Genomic DNA, 6,770 nt, shown 5'->3' with positions numbered 1-6,770 from the left:
AGGACGCTTGAGGGACTTTAGTTCTTTCTCCAGTTGTACGCGGTGTTGACGCTCTTCTTCAAGTTGCATGGATATTAAGTCCATACGCTGCTCCAGGGTTGGCTCAGGAAGTGGTGATGCATAGTCGAAATTGGTAGTGTTGGATGGCCCTTCATGTGACATGATTGCTTGATGGAGAAATCCGGAGATTTAGGACGCCTTGCAAATGAAAAGACGCCTTGCTTGTCGTTGAAGAATTTTGGCATGTAAGACCAAAATTTTAAGCGGCCTTTGGACAAGAAATTATGGATGGAAGTAGGCAAGAAAGGCAAGAAGATTTTATGGGAATTTTGTGAAATTTATGAAGCTGGAAAGAACTGCGTGAGAACTGCCTCTATGGAAGAGATAGTCAGCTATGACTTGTGAAGATTTGCAGAGTCTATGTATGACACGGAGTAAGAGAAGATGAAGTTGATTATGTAAGTGATAATGTAACTTACTTAATAAGGCTTTAAGCCTTTAAAAACTTGACGTTTTAGGACAAGAGGACGTCGTGGATGTTGCCGTGGCGGCAAAAAACGCCTGCCCTCCCCCACGAAATCAAAATTGAGCTTAAGCTCTTGATTAAGCTTAAGCAAAGCTTTTAATTAAGCTTTAATGAAGCTTACTAATCACCTTGAAGCTCCAGTTCTTCACGAAACATGGTGCCATGATGTGGGAGTGGGTCTTCTTCAATGTCTGGGAAAATAATAGAATTTCTTGACTGTGATAGAGGGATTGGGGGTTTTGAAGGCCTGGGAATCCAGCCGTGTAATCGGTTCGCGATGACACGGGGACCGTAGAGCCCGTTTGCAGCAGAGGGCTCGCCTTCACGCTAGAGGGTAGGCGATTGGAAGCCCAAGAGGTAGGCTGGGCTCTGATACCACTCTTGTGAGCAACGGATGCGTGTTTTTTGCGCGTAGCAAATGGAAGAAGTTCCCTCTTTCTCTCTTTTACTCATAAAATTGCATACGACTCATGAGAAATTAAAAATAGACTAAAAGAGAGGGTAAAGTAAGATGAAACGACACAAGATTGGGTACAATCTCCCCCCGACATGAAGTGGGCAGCTCCCTTCATGCCATATTTATAATAATATTATGAAATCTTCTTTGCCCAAGATTTAGGCCCTTTACAATCACTCTTTGCATAAAGAGTTTGAGTGTATTGGAAAAGAGATAGAGTAATTTGAATTAATGGATGCTAGCAATTGTGCATCCCACAACTCTCTAGAACCATTAATATTTTATTGGACATATATTCTAAAAATCTATTTTGCTAATAAATATTTACATTGAGGTTGTGTGCACGCTTTATAACAAATAGCGGTGCGTCTAATACAATAATCTAATAATTGGCAAATAAATTATTGAGAAAATAATCTTTTAAATGCTTGCAGGTGGCGTGCCTTTCCAATTCACCTTGCTCTATACATCAGCTGCCAAAAATTCAAAAAATCATGTTAGAATAATAACCAATTGAATAATTGCAGCTAGCCACATAAATCAATTAATTTGGAATTTCATACAATAATTAATTCATGAAGACATTAATACTCATGTGGATAAAATGATATCACCCACGTTCACACTTGCATCAACGCTCGGAAAGGATAGGCATCCCCATCGACCTTCCGCCTAAGACAATTCTTAGGAACGTGCCCCGCATTGACGGAGAACCATTTAAGGTGCTCATCCCGCCAACGTACACATAAAGGAGAACCATTTAAGGCACTCATCCCTTTGCGTAAGTGCCACTTGGCAACACTACCAAGCATAGTGATGTGTTAAGAAGAATAAGTTAATAGATGCTATGCTCAATTGTATGCTAGCCAACCAATATATGCTTAGTAGCATGTAGTTCACATAGGCTATGATTACTAGAACAATAATATGCTAACTAGCATATGCATATGCTATCTGGAATATGTTAACATAGGCTATGCTAATTGTGTGCTACCTACCATAGTGTAGCTAATAATTGTTCTTCTATGCTAATTATATGCTAACCAAAAGTGTGTTAACTAAAACAATATTTGACTTTTATGCTAATAAGCATAGGTTATACTTGTTGTTAGTCTTCTATGCTAAAAGTCATATGCTAACTAAAATTCTAGAGTTATGCCAACTAAAAGACTTATGTGCTACATAGGATAGTTGTATACTTAGTCTCTGATAAAATAGGATAATTTACTAGCAGTTAATGGTGAAAACATGCTAACCTATTCCAAACTAGCATGCCCATAGCCATCACTAATAATTAGCACAAATTTGGATGTGCTAACTAGATCTAAAGATGTTCCACGATGCAAAATTTCCTATCATGTTGTATATCATTGGGAACCTATTGAAACTAAGAATCTTAATGTGTAATCTTTGACAAAGTATGGTTTCACTTACAAAAGAATTCATTGCATGCCCATTTCTAAGACCATTGCATCTAATATTCATAAAAATGTGGTAGATTATTTGTTGATTTGCTTGTAATTTCCAATAACAAGAACATCATACAACTAATGCATTATGCTAGCCAATCATCATAGTTTGCTTAATAGTGAAGGCACATATGTTCTAGTAAATATAAACCATGAGCTAATTTAGAGCTTAAAAATTAGAACCATGAGCTTACCCAATACCCAAACTATGTTTATAATATTATTTTGAGGATATGTGAAACCACAATCTAGTTCCATGCATTTTACATTGTATGAGTTGTGCACATAAATGAAAAGCACATATGTATCTCCTCTAAGGAATTGATAAAAGTCACTTACTCAATGACACTCTATTTGCTTACTTGTTGGAGGACTAAGATCTACTATCCTTTCAAGAAGGGATAGATTGTGAAACCTATCTAGCTAGAATAAGAAGGCCAATTCTCGGAGTAATCAATGTGAAGGAATAGGTAGAGTAGGAAAGATTAGAGAAGAAAACAATAGATTAGGCGCCCAAATTTCTTAACTTGGAAAAAAAAAAAGTAATCCATGCAATCTTGTGTAGCCAAGTACTATGCACTCTAATATTGATCCTTGCATGCACATCTTACTTGAGCTTTGACTTTTTCTTGCTTTAAGATCCAAAAGCTATGATTGTGTCCATACTCACATGGTATTCAAGTTTCTTGTGTTATTGACTTACTCTTTTGTATAAAATTAGCAAAGAGATTATATGTATGCAAGAGACACCAATGATGCTTATTCTTACTTTGGAGAGTTTAGAGCAACTTATATTGAGTGCGAGGGGGTTGGGGGATGGAAATTGGTTACTTTCATGTTAAAAGTCTATTCTTAAGTGCTAAAAAGCTCTATTTTGGATAGGAAGGGGATTGAGTTGGAGTCTAACACGAAGGGTAGTAGCTTGCCAAACTTATGACACAACAACCTCCATAAGAAGAAGATGATGAGGAAATTGCCTTATCAAAGGGATTAGTTCATTAACTAGAAAAAAAAAGACCATCGAAATAACTAAAAAGCTTTCTTTGATTATGTGTGCTATTGAAATATTAGAGTGGCAACATGGACATGTATGCACAAGAGGGAGAAGAGAGCTCAAGTACAAGAAAAAGATCTTGCTTAGTAAGTTGCTCAAGTACAACTAAAGTACACTCTCTTATTTGCGTTGAGAGTGACCTTTGGGCTATTTATATAGCCATTGGAAGCTAGGGTTAGGGTTTCCCCTATGCTCTAGTCCATTCACACCTCCCCTTCCCTCACACAAGCTTGCTTACACGAGGCTCCCATGCTATACTTCTAATACCCCCTCAATGCCGAGGTGGCATTGGATTATATAGCATGTAAAAAATGGCACCCCCCTCAATGAATCAATGTTGGGATGCCTTTATAAAGTAGGCTACAAGGGTGTTTATGGAAAGACAATACAACAAATACTAAAAAAGGCAATTCTCGGATGTTTTAGAGACAAGAGATTTATTGGTGATATGTCATGTTTGCTTACATTTGTTGCATTTCATCTTGTTGGGATATTTTTTCCAGCATTTGCTTACAATATGCCCCTTTTGTTTGTTGCAAAAGGAACATTTAGTAGTAACATATGGACTAAGAGTTGATAATAGGTTGTTGAGGTAGATGGTTAGCTAGTGTCGCCTTCCATTTGATTTCTTTTCTCCTCATCCTGTAGACAAGACTGAATGACACCTTCAAGTATAGGATTTGGTACATTGGTTAGGGTATTTACAAGAGTTAAAAAGACTTTTCTTATAGCTTTTAAAAGTATGGCAATGGCATCTTCTTCAGCATAATTGGAGCTGCATCTGGGGATTGAACTTTCCCAAGTCTTCTCCTTGTATCCCCCCCCCTCCCCCTCAAGGGGTTCACCTATAAGAAATCATCTATATAACATGCGTTCAAAGGATATTAAGAAATACCCTTTCTTTGCATGGTTTAATGCCTTAAAATTACCCCATTTACTTTACTAAACTTATTGATTTTTTTCAAATTATAATTTAAAAATCCCTTTTGTAAATATAATCCTATAAATTTTACTAAATGTAATACCCTTTCTTTTGAACTCATGTCCTATCTTACATATTCTATGAGGTGGACTCCCAGGGCTTGTATCCCAAGTTGAAAAATTCTACTTTAAGGAAGATTTTGGAGTTCTTTCCTCTTGCTCCATACAATTTCTCGAGCTCATCCCACTTCTCCTTTGCAATTGCAAGTTGATCAATGTGGTGGATTAAGGATTCATCCAGTGCAACATTATTGTGGCTTGGGCTCTTCTTTCATAATCTTCGACATCTATAGGATTCGATGGGTCAATGGCTTTAGTCCATTTGATGAAGGGCCAGTAACCCCTCTCCATCATTTTATATTTCACTAATACCTACCATGGGTGAAAGTTTCTCCCATCAAACTTGCGGATTTGAGGCATTACATCACCATAAGCCATGCTAGGAAGGTCTTACTGATTGCATAGGGCAATGGTAGTGCCTAATCCTTTACAAGGTGAGCAATAGAAGCGGAAGAAAATTGATATTTTAAACCAAGTAAATAGTAGGCTGAAAGTAACTGATGTATAATTAGATAAATAAGATTAGATGAAGAGATGAAAATGGTCTATGTGTTTATATATGACACATAGCCTCACAATGATCAAGATAGAGATGATGAGAGTTAAGCACATAATGAATATGCTTAAGGTAAAAAACCTAATCTACTCAAGACTGACAATCAACATAAAACATCTTTCACATACTAATTAGGAACAAGATCATGACTAAGAGATGTAGCATCGGTGCTTACGAGCACTCATCTCACAGTATATGCCCACAAGTTCGCTTTTGATGAACTTAATGATGTGTACTAAGTGTGTTCAGACCTAAGATGGAGCTTCTAGACCTACAATGAGTGCTAGGGATAGTTAATCAATGATTAGGACCACTTTTAGAGTTGAAATAGTGATTGGGTTTAAGAAAACCCTAAATCTTGCAATGAAGCTTTCATGGCTGCAAGGACCCATAGCGAGCCCATAACTAGGGTTTTTCTCTGTGTGGGCAGAAGATAGGGGCTACCAAAGCTTCATGAGAACAACCCACATTGCTCTGCTTAGTAGATCGCGCTAGGTCACTAAACTCCACGTTGTCCAAACTGCTCCTATTCTTGGAATTTCTACAATATCGAGTTATAGACCACACAATGTTGAGGTTTTGAGTGAGGTTGGTGCACCTTGATCTAGGAAAGAGGACTTCAGAAGAACTCATGGGCTAAAATGGCCTCCTTTGCCCTCATCAGGTCCTCCACAGGGTGCTGGTCCAATTTTGGCAATGGAGGTTGAGAGGTTCAAGTGAGAAACCACACACTCATGTGCACTTAGGTCAAGATTGGAGTTAGAGAAAGCTTGTTGGATTAGAGATGGCTCTGATACCATGTTGAAATATTAGAATGGAAATGTGTGCACAAGAGGGAGAAGAGAGTTCAAGCACAAGAAAAATAACTTTCTTGCTTAGTAAGTTGCTCAAGTACAACTAAAGTACACTCTCTCCTTTGCATTGAGAGGACCTTTGGGCTATTTATATAGTCACTAGAAGCTAGGGTAAGGGTTTCCCGTGTCCTCTAGTCCATTCGCACCTCACCTTCCCTCCCACCCTTACTTACACAAGGTTCCCATGCTATACTTCTAACATGTGCATGGTTGGGGATCGCACGATTGCCATTGATGCCATGACAGCTACCCTAGATTCTTGATAATGACAACTTTGGCCTTTGAGGTTCAATACAAGATTCTAATCACTCAACTTAGCTTTCCTTCAAAACAATGCATAGTGAGTTGACATCTTACTTTAAGCCAATTGTCCCATAACCCCATAAAATGCAGTAATATTCAAGATTAAATTTCACCATGCTACCATAACCACTATAAAAGCATATGCCCCTTCAAGAAATGTTAACATCACATAAATATGGAGCACAAGGATAATAATGAGAGTAAGTCCACAACACAATACCTTGGTACATTATTTTTACCTCACATTTTCTATTAAAAGGCTAAATTTACTTCCTAGATATTTGAAAATTTTACTAGAGCATCCTAAATCTATTGAATGATGTTATGAACTAGGAATGTTGTCAGGTGTTTGTCAGTCTCAATCCAAGGCGCACCTTTTAGTAGTCCATCAATAGGTTTTCCAAAAATGACACCTCACCCAACGCTCCCTTTGGAGTCTCACGGGGTTCCTTTGGAGTCTCACGCTCCCTTTGGAGTCTCACGAGTGCAGTATGTCGACCCTTCTATCCA

The sequence above is a fragment of the Lygodium microphyllum genome, chromosome 5, assembly GCF_053477565.2.
Source record: "Lygodium microphyllum isolate KBCC chromosome 5, Lygodium_microphyllum_v1.1.10, whole genome shotgun sequence".
Lineage (NCBI taxonomy): Eukaryota > Viridiplantae > Streptophyta > Polypodiopsida > Schizaeales > Lygodiaceae > Lygodium > Lygodium microphyllum.
This window is presented reverse-complemented; position numbering follows the sequence as displayed.